This window comes from Cryptomeria japonica, chromosome 6, assembly GCF_030272615.1.
Source record: "Cryptomeria japonica chromosome 6, Sugi_1.0, whole genome shotgun sequence".
Taxonomy (NCBI): Eukaryota; Viridiplantae; Streptophyta; class Pinopsida; order Cupressales; family Cupressaceae; genus Cryptomeria; species Cryptomeria japonica.
In genome coordinates, this window is record NC_081410.1 from 475,294,282 (window position 1) to 475,312,131 (window position 17,850).

Here is a 17,850-nt window from a genome sequence, read left to right on the forward strand (position 1 = left end):
AGGTGTAGAGAAGTGGTGTTGAATGTGAAATTTTTCAAGAAACTGCTTAACCTCCTTGTTCTTAAAAGGCATACCATTATCAAAAACAAGGGTAGTAGGAAAGCCAAATCGAGAAATGATATTATCCATGGTGAAGCCATAAATCATATTAGCGGTAGTTGATCTGAGTGACACTACCTTGACCCACCCCGTGAAGTAATTTGTAGCAGTGATAATGAAGACGTGACCCTTAGACAAATGGGAGATATATTGCCAATGATTCCCAATCCCCAAGTCTGAAAAAGGCCATGAAGAAACTTGACTACAGAGCTCCTATTCAGGGGATTGAATCAGGTTGCTATGATGTTGACATTGGGGGCACTTTTTGACAAAGGAAAAGGAATCTTGTTCCATCATTTGCCAATAGTACCCCATGTGGAGTAGTTTGTGTATCAGAGATTTTCCTCCGAAATTCCCACCTCTAGAGCCTGAATGAGATTCCTAAAGGGAAAGGGGGATCTCGACTTTTGTTAGACAATGCAAAAGGAGATTGTTGTATGATCTCTTATAAAGTACATTAGATAAGAGAATATGTCGAGTGGCCAATTTTTGAATCTGCACATGCGAACTTTTACTAGCATCATCAAGAAAACTTTCGGTCTTTATATAATTGAAGATGTGTGTGAACCATTCTCCTAAATAGACATGGGAACACATAAGGCTATTGAATTGAGTTTGATCAGATACGAGTGGAGAATGAAGGACTTGTACCACAAAAGCAGTTTTTGTCCTAACCAAAGTCTGGGCCTACAAGGGAAGCAAAGCTTGCCATTGCATCTGCATGATGATTTTCCCTCCATGAGATAGTATTGATTGTGTAAGTAGCGAATTTATTTAGTATGGTCAAATATCAAATCCTTATACTGACCCATCACTTGGTTTACAATAAGCTCAAAATCTCCATGGATGTGGATGTTCTTCACACCCATAGTAATCAAGGCCTCCTACTTGGGGATGTTATTGATACAGTGAAATTCCAAATGGAAAGAGAGAGGAACCAACTTTCCTTTGGGTGAGATAAAAACCACACCTACTCCTGAGCCAGTTTGACACCTAGAACCATCAAAATACATGTCCCACATGGAGTCCTAGTCAATGATCAGAATATCTTCATTAGGGAAGAGATCTAAGGTGTGAAAAGATTTATTTGAGGGATCATCAACCAATTGATCAATGATGACCCACCCTTTGATTGACTTCTGAGTTATGAACTGCAGGTCAAACTCAAAGAGCAACATTACCCACTTGGCCAGCCTTTCTGAGAGGTTAGACTTTGTAAACAGGTTCTTGAGGATATCATTTTTAGCACTGACCCATGTTTTTGCATGGAGGATGTAATGTCTCAGCTTCTGAGTCATGAAGACAAGGGCTAAGCACTGTTTTTCCATAATAGAATATCGGGTTTCATACTTTATCAAAGTACAAATATTGTAATAGACTTCTCTTTCCTGACCTTCATCATCGCGTTGGGCTAACAATGCTACTAAAGTATGAGATGAGGCATAAATATATAGGAAGAAAGGTCTATCAGACATAACTGGCATTAGAATAGGAGGATTAGATAGGTGATCCTTGATGGAATTAAATGCCTTTTGACATTCTTCATTCCATTTGAAATGGGTATCTTTCTTCAGCAATCGCATAAAGGGGAGGGTACGATCAACCAGTTGAACCACAAACTGACGAATGGCTTGGATCTTCCCCGAGTAGGCTACAAAGTGTTGATATGTGGCGACTAATTAGAAAAGTACTATACACTCAGCACGTATCCTCATCGAGGTTCGGGACCGAGCCGGGCTAGGGGAAAGCGGGTGAAGCTCACTGCGGGGGTTCGGGAGCGGTAGCCCTGAGAAATTTTTTTTTGCCATTTTTTGTTGATGAAAACCGACATTGTAATAAAACCCTAAAAAGGTCGACTTTGTTTGTTGCCCTAAAAATGCATGTTATAAGCGGCTGGGATGCTTAAGGCATTGTAAGGTTGATGTACTATTTTTGCTGGATAATAAGAAAGATTGGACGGCTGTGTATGGTGGACGTAACCCCTTCTGGGTGAACCACATTAAATCTTTGTGTTATCTGTGTCTTGTTTTATTTCTTTATCTTTTGTATTTAAATCTGTATATAATTGTTAGTTCATATTTGCTAGAAACCTTAACAATTGGTATCAAAGCGAGGTTTTTGTAAATTGGCAGGACTTTCAGATTTGAGTGGGAGCAATGGAGGATTCTAAATTCAAGGTCGAAAAGTTTAACGGTCAGAATTATCAGTTATGGAAAATGCAAATGGATGATTACTTGTATCAAAAGGATTTGTGGCGGCCATTGGAAGGGAAGGCAAAGAAAGTGACCACAATGTTAGATGAAGAGTGGGACATTTTAGATAGAAAGGCACTGGGATCCATTCGATTGTGCCTTTAATCGTCTATAGCATTCAATATAATAGAAGCAAAAATGACTGTAGATTTGATGGCAATATTGGCTAAGTTGTATGAGAAACCCTCGGCTTCGAATAAGGTATCTCTTATGAAGCGTTTGTTTAATTTGAAAATGAGTGAGGGAGGATCTATAGCGAAGTACTTAAATGAATTTAATACAATTACCAGTCAATTGTCTTTGATAAAAATTACCTTTATAGAAGAGGTTAGGGCTCTCTTGATTTTATGTTCTTTGCCAGAAAGCTGGAATAGCTTGGTTATGGCCGTAAGTAACTCTGTCTCTGGTAAAAATACTTTGGTATTTGATGATATTGTTGGTGTTATCCTAAGCGAGGAAATGCGAAGGAAAAGCACGGGTGAGACTCCAACATCATCAAGTAGTGTTTTGAATGTGGAGAATAGAGGAAGATCAAAGGAAAGAGGAAAAGGCCCTTGGAATGAGAAGTCGCGAGGGAAGTCAAAGAAAGGACGCTCTCAATCTAGAGGAAAGAAAGATTTCTGGTATTGCAGAAAGCCTGGTCATCTAAAGAAAGATTGTTGGTCTCAGAAAAACAAAGAAGGAGACAAAAATGAAAATGATAGTAAGGAAGCTAATATTGCAAGTAATACTTTACAAGATGCTTTAATCTTATGTTTGGATAATGTTAATGATTCCTGGGTAATAGATTCTGGGGCTTCATTTCATGCTACACCCCATAGAAAATATTTTCTAGATTATGTTCAAGGTGATTTTGGACAGGTATATTTGGGTGATGATGAGCCCTGTCAAATTGTTGGAAAAGGAAAGATAAAGATCAAGTTGTAGAATGGAAATGATTGGTTTCTACAGGAGGTAAGACATGTTCCTAATTTAAGAAGAAATTTAATTTCTGCAGGGCAACTAGGTAGTGAAGGTTGCATAGTTACTTTCTTAGACAGTATCTAGAAGGTTAGTAAAGGATCATTAGTAGTAGCTAAAGGTGCGAAGGTAGGCACATTATATCTGTGTACTGGTAACACTTACTCTACCCTAGCTGCTACAGATAAAGTTACTACAGGGACAACAAAAATAGATGTTGCAAGAATAGATTTGATAATGTGGCACTATAGGCTTGGGCACATGAGTGAGAAAGGGATGAAAATACTTCACTCCAAAAATCTATTGCTAGGACTAAAGAAGATTGATTTAGAGTTCTGTGAAAACCGTGTTTATGGTAAACAGAAAAGAGTCAAATTTCTCAAGGTTGGGAAAGAGAAGAAGAGTGAGAAGTTAGAGCTTGTGCATTCAGATGTATGGGGATTGACTCAGGTATCATCTCTTGGTGTCTCTTGTTATTATGTTATTTTTATTGATTACTCAACTAGAAAAACATGGGTATATTTCCTAAAACAAAAATAAGATGTTTTTGAAACTTTTAAGAAATGGAAAGCTTTGGTTGAGAATGAGACAAGAAAAAAGTTGAACTGTCTCAGATCGGATAATGGAGGTGAGTATTTCAGCAAATCATTTGAATATTACTGCTCCTTAAATGGGATTTGAAAGCAGAAGACAGTTCCAGGAACTCCACAAGAAAATGGTGTGTCAGAGAGAATGAATAGGACTATCATGGAACGTGCGAGGAACATGAGATTACATGTTGGATTGCCCTTACATTTTTGGGCAGATGCTATACATACTGCTGTCTATTTGATAAATAGAGGACCTTCAACCCCTTTGGATGGTGGTATTCTAGAGGAGGCATGGACTGGTAAAAAGGTAAATTTTTCTTTTCTGAAAACCTTTGGTTGCGAAGCTTTTGTCTATATTGATAAAGAAAACAGAACCAAGCTTGATGCTAAGTCTCAGAAATGTACCTTCATTGGATATGGGATAGATGAATATGGCTATTGGTAATGGGATTTTGAAAATAAGAAAATAATTAGAAGTAGAGATGTTATATCCAATGAGAAGGTTATGTATAAAGAACAAATGCAGGAAAAGAAGCATGAACTAGACAAACAAGAATATGTGGTGTTGGATGAGATTACTGAAAATGAAATGCCACAAGTACCTGATGCTTAGCAACAACAGATTGTCCCACAAAATCCTGCAAGTGTTAGATGTTCTACGAGGTCAAGTAGACCCCCTGAAAGATTTTCTCCTTCTTTGTATTCTATATTATTAACTGATTCTGGTGAACTAGAAGAATATGAAGAAGCAATGCAAGTGGATGCCAAACAACAGTGGGAGCTAGGTATGAAAGAGGAGATGGACTCCTTGATGAAAAATAAGACTTGGGACTTAGTCCCTTTACCTGCAGAAAAAAGAGCCTTGCCTAACAAATGGGTTTATCGGCTAAAGGAGGAGGAAGGAGGTCAGAAAAGATATAAGGCCAGACTTGTGGTAAAAGGTTTTGCACCGAAAAAGGGTATAGATTATGGTGAAATATTTTCTCCAGTTGTAAAAATGACTTCAATTAGAACTCTACTTAGTCTTGTGGCTGCAGATGATTTACATCTTGAACAATTAGATGCCAAAACATCTTTTCAACAAGAAGATTTGGAGGAGGAAATTTACATGTTGCAACCACAAGGATATGAGGTCAAAGGTAAGGAGAACTTGGTGTGCAGGTTGAAGAAAAGTTTGTATGGCCTAAAGCAAGCACCCCAACAATGGTATTTAAAATTTGATAGTTTCATGGCTGAACATGGTTATCATAGATGTCATTCTGATCATTGTGTATATTTTAAGAGATTGGATAATGGTAGTTATATTATTCTATTGCTTTATGTTGATGACATGCTTGTTGTTGGGTCTAACATGCAACATATAAATGATCTTAAATAGAAATTAGCCAGGTCATTTGCTATGAAGGATTTGGGTGCAGCTAAGCAAATTCTTGGTATGAGGATTACACAGGACAGGAAAAATAGAACCTTGAATTTGTCCCAAAGCAAATATATAAAGAAGGTGTTGAAAAGATTTAACATGCAGGATGCAAAAGTAGTTAGTACACCTTTGGATAGTCATTTCCAATTGACTAAGGAGATGTGCCCAAAGGCACAAGAAGAGGTAAATAAAATGTCTAACATCCTGTATTCATCAGCTGTTGGCAGTTTGATGTATGCAATGGTATGCACAAGGCCAGATATTGCACATGCAGTGGGAGTTGTGAGCAGGTTTATGAGTAATCTGGGTATGGAACATTGGAATGTTGTGAAATGGATTCTTTGGTATTTGAAAGGAACTCCTACGAAGGCATTATGTTTCAAAGGATCTAATGTTGCTCTGACTGGATTCGTTGACTCTGATCTGGCAGGTGATATTGATTCACGAAGGAGTACTAAAGGGTATGTTTTTACTATAGAGGGAACTACAGTCAGTTGGATTTCTAGACTGCAAAAGGTTGTTGCACTTTCAACCACTGAAGTTGAGTATGTTTCTACTACAGAAGCCAGCAAGGAGATGATTTGGTTACAATGTTTTAAGGAGGAATTGGGTTAGACATAGGAGGATCATCCATTGTATAGTGATAGCCAGAGTGTCATTCATCTTGCAAAGAACTCTTCTTTTCATTCAAGGACAAAGCACATTTAGCTTAGGTACCACTTCATTTGGACTATTTTGGAGGAGGGTCAGTTATGGCTTGAGAAGATTCACACAAGTGAGAATCCTGCCAATATGTTCACGAAGGCAGTTCCACAAGAGAAGCTGATTTCTTCATCAGTTTCTATTGGTCTTCTTGATTGATAAGTGTGGAATTTATACCAATCAAGTCCAAGTGTTTTATCCAGTGGATGCTGCAAGTACAGTGGTGTTGTCTAGTATCAGTCTCCAAGTGGGAGATTGTTTGGTGTGGAGCTTGATCAATCTCCAAGTGGGAGATTGTTGATATGTGGCAACTAATTAGCAAAGTACTGTACACTCAGCACGTATCCTCAGAAAAGTATTGTTGATCCATTTTTTGTTGATGAAAACCGACATTGTAATAAAACCCTAAAAAGGCCGACTTTGTTTGTTGCCCTAAAAATGCAAGTTATAAGCGGCTAGGATGCTTAAGGCATTGTAAGGTTGATGTACTATTTTTGTTGGATAATAAGAAAGATTGGATGACTGTGTATGGTGGACGTAACCCATTCTGGGTGAACCACGTTAAATATCTGTGATATCTGTGTCTTGTTTTATTTCTTTATCTTTTGTATGTAAATTTGCATATAATTATTAGTTCATATTTGCTTCTGATCTGCTAGAAACCCTAACACAGAGCTGAGAGATATTTTTAGGTGGAGGCATGTTCACAATAGCATCAATCTTATTTATATCTATTTTGATTCCTCGATGGGAGATGATGAATCCTAGGAGCTTCCCGACATCAACACCGAAGACACACTTGAAAGGATTCAGTCTCATCTTATACAACCAGTCTTTCAAAGACCAGATAGAGATTTTCAATATGCATTCCACATGCTAAGGAATTTACCAAGATATCATCGACATAGTCTTCTAAGACCTTATGGATGAAATCATGGAATATCAAGGTCATGGCTCATTGATAGGTCGCTCCTGTGTTCTTCAACCCAAACAACATGATGATATAGAAAAAGGTCCCTCAAGGGGTTGTAAGAGCAGTTTTATATTGATCTTCTGGGTTAATACAAATCTGGTTATAACCCGAGAAGTCATCCTTGAATAAGATAAAAGAATACCCCATGGTTAAATCCATGATCATATCAATATTTGGGAGAGGAAAGTCATCCTTGAGGGAGGCTTTGTTCACATCTCAAAAATTAATGCAAATACAAATTCAACCATCGGGTTTTCTTACCAAGACAGTGTTCGAGATCCAAGGTGAATAGTCAATGGGGTGGATAAAGTTAGATTTAAGGAGATTCTATATCTCGGCCTTGACTAATAAAGCCACCTAGATTCATCTTTCGAATCTTTTGCTTCACCATCTTAGTATTAAGACTAAGCACAATGTTATGTACCACAATGGGCTCATCAATGCTAGACATCTCTTTGTAAAACCAAGCAAAGATGTCAGGGAATTGATGAAGCAAGTTGGAATGTTCTTTGAATTCTTTAGAGGATAAGAATTTCCCCTTTTATCACCTTATCAGGAGTCTTATCACTCATGATGATGTCAGTAGTTTCTCCACTAAGGAATGTACTACGGTCTTCTGGATGAGGGATAGACATTTGTTCTTCATTGTGAGATGGAGGCGCCCCTTGTGAAATGGATTCCCTAAAGTATGTCTGGGTATTCAAGCAATATGAATTGACGTTTATGATGATAAGAGGGAAACCCATCGTATGCACCCAAAAATTCCTTCAAGGTTTCTTCTAAAGGGAAAAGATCCAAGGGAATTTCTAAGTGATACACAAATGTCAATGAGTTCAGGATGAACAATATTTAAAGGAAGGGGATTGACTAAAATCACATTAACAATTAACCATGGTTTTGCCTTTCGACCCATATAATGGTATCCTAGTCTGGTGTTATGGTGATGAGGTTTGACCTCTAAGGGAATTCAGATAACTTGCTCATTAGGTCCACAACCCTTTCCATATATCCAAGCTGAGACACAAGCTTGTATCTAGGACCATAGATCTTTTTTAATTACTTGAATGATGGTGGTTTAGTATAGAAGAGGTGATTGACATGATAAGTATCACCTATCTTTATAAATGCATAATCATCTTTCGTAGCCGAGGTAAATGAGATCTTGGGAAAGCTTAAATGGATGGGGTCTACTTTTTATTCACCAACATGATAGTTGGTAAAATCCAAATAACTCCAATAATCACCCAAACATGCATTCACTTTTGATATAGAAGGTGATTTAGTCGAGGGAAGGTTTTATAGGTGTAGACTCCAATGTTTTCACCTTAGGAGTATCTACCTTTGGGGATTTTTCTTTCGAATAATCCTTCTTCTCAGGTGATTTCTCCTTTTTAACGACTTCCTTAGTGACTTCTTCCTTCCTGTGCTCTTCCTTTTTAGTGGATGAGATAGAAGTAGAAGTTACAACCGAAGAAGACAAAGTGGGTACATAATTTTGGAATGAAGGTGTAACAAAATCCTGACTGACTATGACTATTTGACATAACTGCATAGCCTTAGGATCAGCCTTAACCACAACATCTTGATTATTAGGCACAAACTTCATGGATCCATGAAGTGTAGATGAATCAACTCCCAAATCATGTAGCCATGGTCTTCCTAAGGAAAATTGTATGATAAAGGGCTTGGCATAACGTGCACAAGGGTAGGAATAGTGACTGGACCAACCTTCAAGGACAATATGATAGTCCCCACAATGGTCTTACCACTATTATTGAAACCTCAAATGAACAAGGAGGCTACCAAATAATTTGGGACCACCTTGATCTTTGGTAACAAGTCTAAACCACAAACGTTGAACACCGAACCTGTATCAACAAGCATTTGTCGAATACCAATGCCATTCACATGAACAACGATCATCAATGGATCCACTAAATTCATCACTTTAGGAGGCAGGAGTTCATGCAGATAGAAGGTAATATTCATCGAATCCACACGTATATGATCCATCAATGCATTCATGTCATCTGATCTTGTAGAGGAAGCTAGCAAAATCTTTTATATAGCTTCCTATAGCATACCTTGATACATTGGGGTGGTTTGAAGAAACTCCCAAAGTAAGATCTTAGTTGGAGTAACCTTAAGTTGCTCGATAAGATCATAATCACTTGGTCACTTATTTGCCGGAAAAGGTGCCTTAGGAAGAAAAGGTTGGGAAGGAGGTAAAGAAGTTCGAGGTGGTTCATGAACTTGTTATTTTTTTTAGTGTTATACGTGTGAGCATATTATAAGATGATTGTTTTGATTGCATAAATCTAGTGTATAAGTTAGAAACTCCTCCTTTGAAAGGTTTTCCATTAATGGCTTTGACTTTCTTAGGAGAAGGACTTTCCCATATCACATTGATGTACGGTCTCTTAGGCCTTTGTGGGGCCGCAAAGACAACAATAACATTCACAAACTCTTCGTTCTTGCATGAGGATGTCCTAGAGGATGATTCACCCTTTACACCTCTTTTAGGAGGAGGTGCTTCAAGGAAGTCACCTAAGACTTCATCCAACATTTCAAAATCATCCTTTGAGAATGCCTTATCAAAGGCATCGAACTCTAAAGGGAAAAGATCCAACATTAGGCATTCACATCGGGTTCACCAAAATGTAGGGGAGGAGATTTTCCCCCTCCAAGATGATGAATCTTAGAAGGAAAATCAGTCTGCCACTACCTCTTTAAACTGGCACTAGGATGAGCCAGGGGATAAAAAATAACTAAACTAACTATGCTATAGAAATAAATGATATAATTACAGTACAAAAATAATAAAATATAAAAACTAGATTTACGGAACGATAAAGCATCAAAAGTAGATTATACCTGCCAACCAGGAAGCTCTTGGGTTTTGGACACTAGCGCGGGGCGTGGATGGTAGCGCGATGCACTATCATTTATACGGCTCATGAACATAGAAGTTTCAAGATTCAATTATGTGTAGAGCATCCTGTACGCAAAATTTGTTTGTCACCTGCACACACTAGAATGGGGAAAATTGTTGGGGCTATATAGGGGCCTGCCTCAGCTAGACCCTTGCTTAGGTGTTTCCACTACCATAGACAACCAGATAGATAGATTGGAAAAAGATAAATAAACTTGGAATCTTGGTAAACTAGAAATAAAGAAAATAGAAACTATACTCCGCTTAATGGAAGCAAACCCCTAGCATACAACGTAAATATATTAGAATATTGGAAATATTGGAAATAACAAATGCACCTAGATGATAGATACAGTCAGTAATGCCAAGGAATCATTTCATGTAAATGAAATAGATAAAAGAGAAGACAAGACATGAAGCCAAACCGCTCTTTGTTCAAGATATGAGCATGACAAAGCCCGCAATAGTGTTCATTGGTAAGAGCCACCATAAGATAGTTGTAGCTTGATGTTGGTAGAGTGTGTATCCAAAAGCATGAAGAGAGAAATGTGATATCAAGAGCATAACAAGAGCCAAGAGCCAAGAACCCAAAGTGGGAACCATTCGAAATGAGCTAGGAAGGCTTCTTAAACTTGGAAGAGGCATGGAGATTCATTATAGTGAAACATGAGCCAAAGGACACATGTCGGCTAGCGTCTGATTCTCTACCAGATTTGTGACTCCTCTAGCATTTCAGGATGTTAGTGCGGTGCAAGGACATCGTACTATTGTCCATCCAAAATAGGACCAAAGAGACTTTCAAGGCATTTTGAGGCACTTTATCTTCCAAGCCTATGATGCCAAAATGATGCAATTTTGATCATAGGTTCGTCATTAATGCACCATGCGTCATGCTTAAGTATCATAAATGTACTATGCATAATTTAGGGCACTATAGGGCACCTCGATCCTGACCACTTTTTCCCAAATTTATAGGGATGTGAGATATCATGATTCTAATGCTAAATCTAGCTCGATGGCTCAACCCAAGATGTGTAGATATGTGAAATATGATTTGAGAGTTGAAATTAGGGTAGGATTAATGAAAAATTAGGATAAATTGGTAAAGGGTACACCTCAAATTAAGGTCCCAAATAAGAGTGTGATGATGTAATAAAGTGGAATAAGACCCATAATATTGAATTAATAATTAATTAATTACAATAAAGGTCTTATGATGCATAGACGAAAGGTAAATACTAAAATAGGTGGTAGGAGAGTGTGAAATTGGACACACTAATAAAGGGTGTAAAATTTATGATGCTAAATTTATCCCCCACTTTAGTGGAGTATGATATTATGGTCATACTCTTGGTAAAGTAGAAAGATGAGATAGAGAAGAAAATAGGAGTGCAATCAAAAGGAGATAAAACTTCACTAATTTCAAGGAACCAAGCTCCCAATCTTAGGATCTTAACTCACACAATCATATGCAAGGACACATAGCACAAGGATTTACTGCTAAAGACAAGACCTAAAGTCAACTAGCCGAAGAGACCATGATAATAAAAATGTAGACCTCAACTACTAATATTATTCCTAAAAAATGCCATCTCAATAACACAAGTGATCACATAAAAAAGCAAAGCATGCATCATCCATGAACTACAAATAGAAAAGCTATGAGCTCATGAGAAGAGAAGGGAGGATTATGAATAAACCCTAGATGTGTTGTTCTAGGTGATCCATGAGAAGAAGAATGAGATAGGACATGGATACACATTCTAGATGTGTTTTTCTAGGTGATCCATGTTGGGGAGGAGAGTAGGAATAGTCTAGCTATGTTTTGCTGGTTCCAATCATCCTCATGCATGTGTACAAGTGATGTATGGTTTCAAGTATATAGAACCCCTTATAAGAGTTTTTTTTCTATGGTTTTGAGCATGCATCAACCTATTTAAGATATATAATGAAAATGCAAATGCCAAGGGTGAATGTATGGTTTTGGGAACATCTTGTATAAGAGTTTATTTTCTCTAGTTTCAAGAATGTGTAGCCTTGTTTAAGACAGACACATGCCTGGTTTCGAGGACATCTCGTGTAATATTTTTTTTCCTCTAGTTTTGGTGATTTGCAGCCCATTTGAGACATATATCAAATGTTGCATCTAGTTTTGGGCATGAAGCATCTCGTATAAGAGTTTGTTTTCTTTGTTTTCGAGTTTGAACACCTTATTTAAGACATGCAAAGATATGGTACAATATTGTACAAAGAGGGTGATATGGGTGCCCCCCTTAAGATGTCAACATTGCCTTGTCTTGATGTCTTAAGGAAGCTAGAAACAAGGATACCCGCCTTCAAGAACAAGATGATATACTTTAGGTAACAATGTTCATAAATCCAAGCTAAAGAGGAAATACTCTTATAAGCCAAGATAAGATAGTTGAAAAAGAGATATCTTGCAACATGTGTAAAGAGGATCCTTGGGGGAGAAGAGATATTTTCTCAAAATACATTTGCCTCCAAGAGGATTTTCTTGAACAAACATAACGTCTTCTACCAAGAGAAGGGAAGGAGAACAAGAAGGCATACCTCACTCTAATTCCTAGGTGAAAGGGATTCGTGATGAAGGATGCCACACCTTTGACCCAATGTGAGGGGTAAGTTTATAATAGATATATATTTCCAAGTGAAAAAGAGGTTGTATCCAAGGACATGCACCTCTTACATAAGAGAAAATCCTTGAGAAAGAAAAAACTTCACACAAGGAATGACAACAAATCATTAACAAACACCACTCAACAAAGGAAAAGTGGATCCTTAGATAGGATAAGAGAGAGATCATTTCCTCCCAAGTGTAGGGACAATAAGAAGGATTACACCACCTATAAGGAGAGATTAGACATAAGAAAATGCATATTGTACTCACATGAAGGAATATTCAATGCAAGAAAAGACATCAAGATATGTAAAATGCTACTCTAAAGAAGAGGTAATCTTCAAAGAGAAAGAGAGAATTTACAAGAAGGATTACATACTCCACTAAGGAGATATTAATAATAAGAGACATACAATTCCATGCAAGAAATGAAATAAAAGTATGAAAAATGCAACCCCTAAAGTAAATAGTGAAACCATGAAAGAAGAAAGAGATAGGATAATATTCCTACCCCCCAAGCATAGAGACAAGAATAAATAAACTATTATGTTGCTCACTAAGTATGATTGCACTTGAAACTATACCACCATGAATGATAATGAGCCCCCGATAGGTAAGCTAACAATGTCACATAGTGAGGAGAAACATAATAGGAACTTGAATGTTAATTAAAATAATCATGAAAAATATGTCACCCATCCTCACTTGTTACTTTTATGTTGTTTGTATAGTCTTCAAAACAGCAAACTGGAAATCTAGATTTTGAAACAATCTGGAAGAGACCCTTAAAATTTGCATATGAAATAGAAGAACCAGGGTGTTGGATTCCTTGGTCTTGAGGACCAAAGCACTGGGCATCTTGGTCTTGAATACTAGGGCACTGGGAACCCTGGTCCCTAGGTACCAAGCTGAAGTCTAAAGTAGAGAAGAGAATTCAAGTTTGTGTTACAAATGTGATGTTGATGGTGCTGATATGGTTGTCATTGATTTTAACATATTGTATTGATATTGTTTTTATGAGTTGGTGATCTGAAATATGTTTCCCAAACTATTTGGTTCTCTGGAAGTTGCGCTCTAGATGATGTTTAGTGCTGATTGATAATTGATAGTGTTGTTTGTGATCTAGATTACTCTATTTTCTAGATATGGTATTGATTGCTTGAATTCATTTTTATCTCGGTTCCATTCTTGCTTTGCTAAGTTGAGAAGTATTATTTTGGGTTTAGCCAGATTCAAAATTGGATATTGTGTAATGAAAGTTGTGTAGTGTATGAGTCTTGTTTTGGATCCAGTATTTGTGATGGATATAATGTGTTGATCAAACTGATAAAGTGTGTTATGATGTGGTCCACTTCTCATTCCTTTCCACCACGAGAATGTTTAGTCCAGACCCATTTCAAATTATGTTTGGCCTAATTGGAAGGTTATGTAGTTAGGATGATAATATAAGTAAAGCATGATCAAAATGAATGATGTATGGAAGATATACGAGATTGAAAAGCTAAATCCGACTGATGATTGATTGATGTGTGAATATGTTCGAAGATGTGTAGAGTGTTGATAGGCACAAAAGGGAGTTTTGACAGTGCAGTTAGTGACAACTGAGTCACAGTGCTGGATTTTCTTTTCTTTCTTTCTCTTCTGACAGTGAGCCTTTTTGGGTAGTGAGCTCACTTGCAGTGAGCATTCTGGCAATGAGCCACCTTTGTAAAAATCACCTTAATTGGTGTCACCCTAATAGGAGTCATATATTGAGAGCTAACATTCTTGGTGGTTTTTCCTTTCTTGGGTTTTCCACATCATATTTGGTGTTCATTGTGTATGATTCTTTTTGTATGTGTGTGCTTTCTTGTTTATAGTTGTTCATAATTCATAAGTTGGTTATCCTAGATCTGTAAAAGAATTAAAAAAATTTATTTGACATTTGATTCACCCCCCCTCTCAGTTGTTTGGACATTCAACAATTTGCATAAAGAGGATTGGACAAGACATTAGCTTGTTGGAATTCCATATGAGAAGATGTTAATCCACTAAACAATGGATGAGGGGATGTTGACAAAGGAAGAGGTGTGAAACCTAGCTTTTCATTAGAAAAGTATGATTTCTCATGACTTTGTTTCACACATGATAAAACTTGTCCATTGTATCCATGTGTAAGATTAGGAGAGGGGTTTCTCTTAGGTGGAATTGAATTGAAGTTTAAAGAAGCCCAATCAATATCTAGACATATGTTAGGATAGAAGTTTTGAGTATCAAATTTAGTCATCTTAGATTTTCTACAAGAAGGCGTGAAATCTAATGACCCCCAATCATCCTCCAAGAGTTCTTCTCTGAGAATTTCTTTAGTAGGAGATGGTGTATTTGTCCGAATTGGAGAGAGGATTTTAGGAACTAACAAATTATATTGTGATTAGATTTGTATATTCTTGTCAACTTCCAAAGAAAACATTTCATTATTATATATGTAAGGAATTTCATGATAATCAAGTTGACAAGTCACCCCATCCTTAACAACAATTTTAGGTTCTTCCACAACATGCATAACATTGATTGGATCTTGGATAGGTTCTTAATCTTTAGGAGAGAGAGTATTGAAAACATGATGGGAAATGGTATTATCCTCTTGTTCTAAAGTATTTTTATGATAAACCTTAGGAAAGGGACAATCATTTCTTATTGATGCTTCATCTCTAGGGGGAAAATTATTGAAATGAATAGAAGGTGAAGTGTCATTAAAGGAATTCTCACTCATATCAACTTCTTTTACCATAATATCATATGCTTTCACTGAGGTACCCTCACGGGGGAGGAACATATTAAGAGAATAATCGACACCATCCTCCAATGGTTCATCCCAAATAGGGAGATCATTGAGAGAAGCGTTAAAAATATTTTCTCACATCAATATGTCCTCTTTGGGGAGAGAAACTTTTGCAGAGGAATCATTGAAAGGCTCATGTTACCTATTTTTGCTAACAATCTCAATCTAGTAGAGCTTTAAAGTTTGATATTCACAAAAGGTACATTCTTATTCTGTTGTGTTGCATTCATGTGTATAAAGAAACAATGAACAAAAGATTACATTTCAATGCTTCTAGTTCATAACAAAAAGAGAGAGAAAGTCTTTCTAGAAGGGTATTTTTATTGATATGAAATACATGTCTCACACAAGCCGTGAGACTAGACTTTACTTCTTTGAACAAAATAAGAGAAACGAATACATGAATAAGCAAATAAAAGGCAAAATGCATGTAAAGGGATAACCAATCATTACCTATATGACTGGTTAAGTTTCTTGTTTCCTGTCTGAACTAGTTGTCCTTGTGTGTCCTAAGTCCTCCCAAGTGTCCAAGTTCCTGTATTGGTCATATCAATGATATTATATCCTGAAAGATCCAAGCAATGACTAGTTATGCACTCTACCTAATTATGTGCTTATGCATATATTAGTGGATCCCAATGTGCATCAAAAAGAAAAAAACCAAAACCTGATCATAAACCATCAAATGCATGTTTTGACTAACTTGTTTGCTTCATGTGTAGGAATAAGGAAAAAATGTGTGTTGATTAAAGATTTTATGTATGAGTGGGAGTAAATGAGGCTCCCACAAGGGTTGAGCCCAACTCATAGAATCAATAATTACAAGTGAATCATCTTTTGCTTGTATAAGTAGGTGTGTGAAACTTTTATTTAGTATCTCATACAAGTATTGAAGAAAGTTCAGAAAACCCCATGCATAAAGATTTTCTGGACTTTTCTTAGTACTAGTATGAGGTACTTTTTTACAACTAATAGGAGCTAAAAAATAAGTGGACAAAGTGAACATGATCAGTAAGTCATAAAAGGCAGTCATAATAACTGATCAAACAAAAAACAATAAAGAGGTGAGCTTCAGTCAAATGACTTAAATGAGATAGTCATGTGGGCTATCAAAAGTGCAGCACTACAACCAAAAGGTTTCATGCATCCATGGTCAATGATCAACAGTAAATCACGTCATTATGCATCTAGTGAGAGAGAGCTTCATTGTCTCAGTAATATAAAGTTTTGGGCAGACGGTGATATAATAATAACTGTGTTTGTTCATACAAGCAAAGCTACAAGGAAAAAAGGAAACAATCATCAAAGCTTGTAACCTCTTTACAATAACACAAGAGTGAGATGACAATCCAAATGCATGTTGCAGTCATCATGAGTTGTATCACACACAATCAATGGAAATCATCAAGACAAGGCCTAGTCCATTCTCCCATTGTTCAGTGAATGCAGTTATGATATGGTGTAAAGTGAACACTGATAATTTGAAGATTTTAACAAACCATAGTATCAAATATAGTCCTGAATAAAGCTACTGTATTTCCAAGAGCTTTCCTCACTACAATAGCCTTAACAGAGATAAAAAGTCTAAGGATTCATACAACTATGATATTAGAAGAAACACACATGAATGATAAGAGAAGTGCCTACAAATTCTGAGCATGGAGTTACACCAAAATATGAAAGCCAATACACAGTCACAAGATCATTATGTATTCCATGACCAAAATATGTTACAAGAATAGTCTTGAGTTGTTCAAGCAATCTTCTCATAAAGATGTCATTGTCATAGTACAGATTGAAAGATGACAGTCTCAATGGTACAGTAAACAAATACCTTCATATTAGTACCTACCAAATGTCAATGGATGCTATTAAAAATAAATAAAATAATATTGTGAGATATTGAATTTTCTAATCTTGTACAACCATGCTCATCTGTCATAAGGATAAAAGCTCAAATTATTGCAACCTCATGCATAAGACATCACAATACACATTCATAGTGTGCTAGTGCCAAGGAGAAGCTTCAACCATGAAGAATGAACACCATATCTTTGACAAAGGTATTCATCCAGCAAGCTACACAAGTATAGAGAAAATGATCAAATCATAGTGAGTAGCTACCGGAGTCAAACAATAGAAAGATATGTGATGAAAGTGCAACCTTTCTTCATTAACAATAATCTCAAAGTCATAGAATAGTAAAGATTATAATCAAGGGGGAATCTTTAAATGGAAAATATCAATACTTTCACCTTCAGAACATATGAAAAATACAAATCTCTATGGATCAATGTCTTAGTGTAGTTCAGTTGCAACTGTAGTTGTTGTTTTATGATATCAATAAACAACACTCATTTTATCTTTAATGGCAGAGTGTGCACTTTAAAGAAAGAGTGACCTATTGTCTCAAATTTTGAGAAACAGTATTAATGATATGATGGTAATCCAAGTCCATAGTGG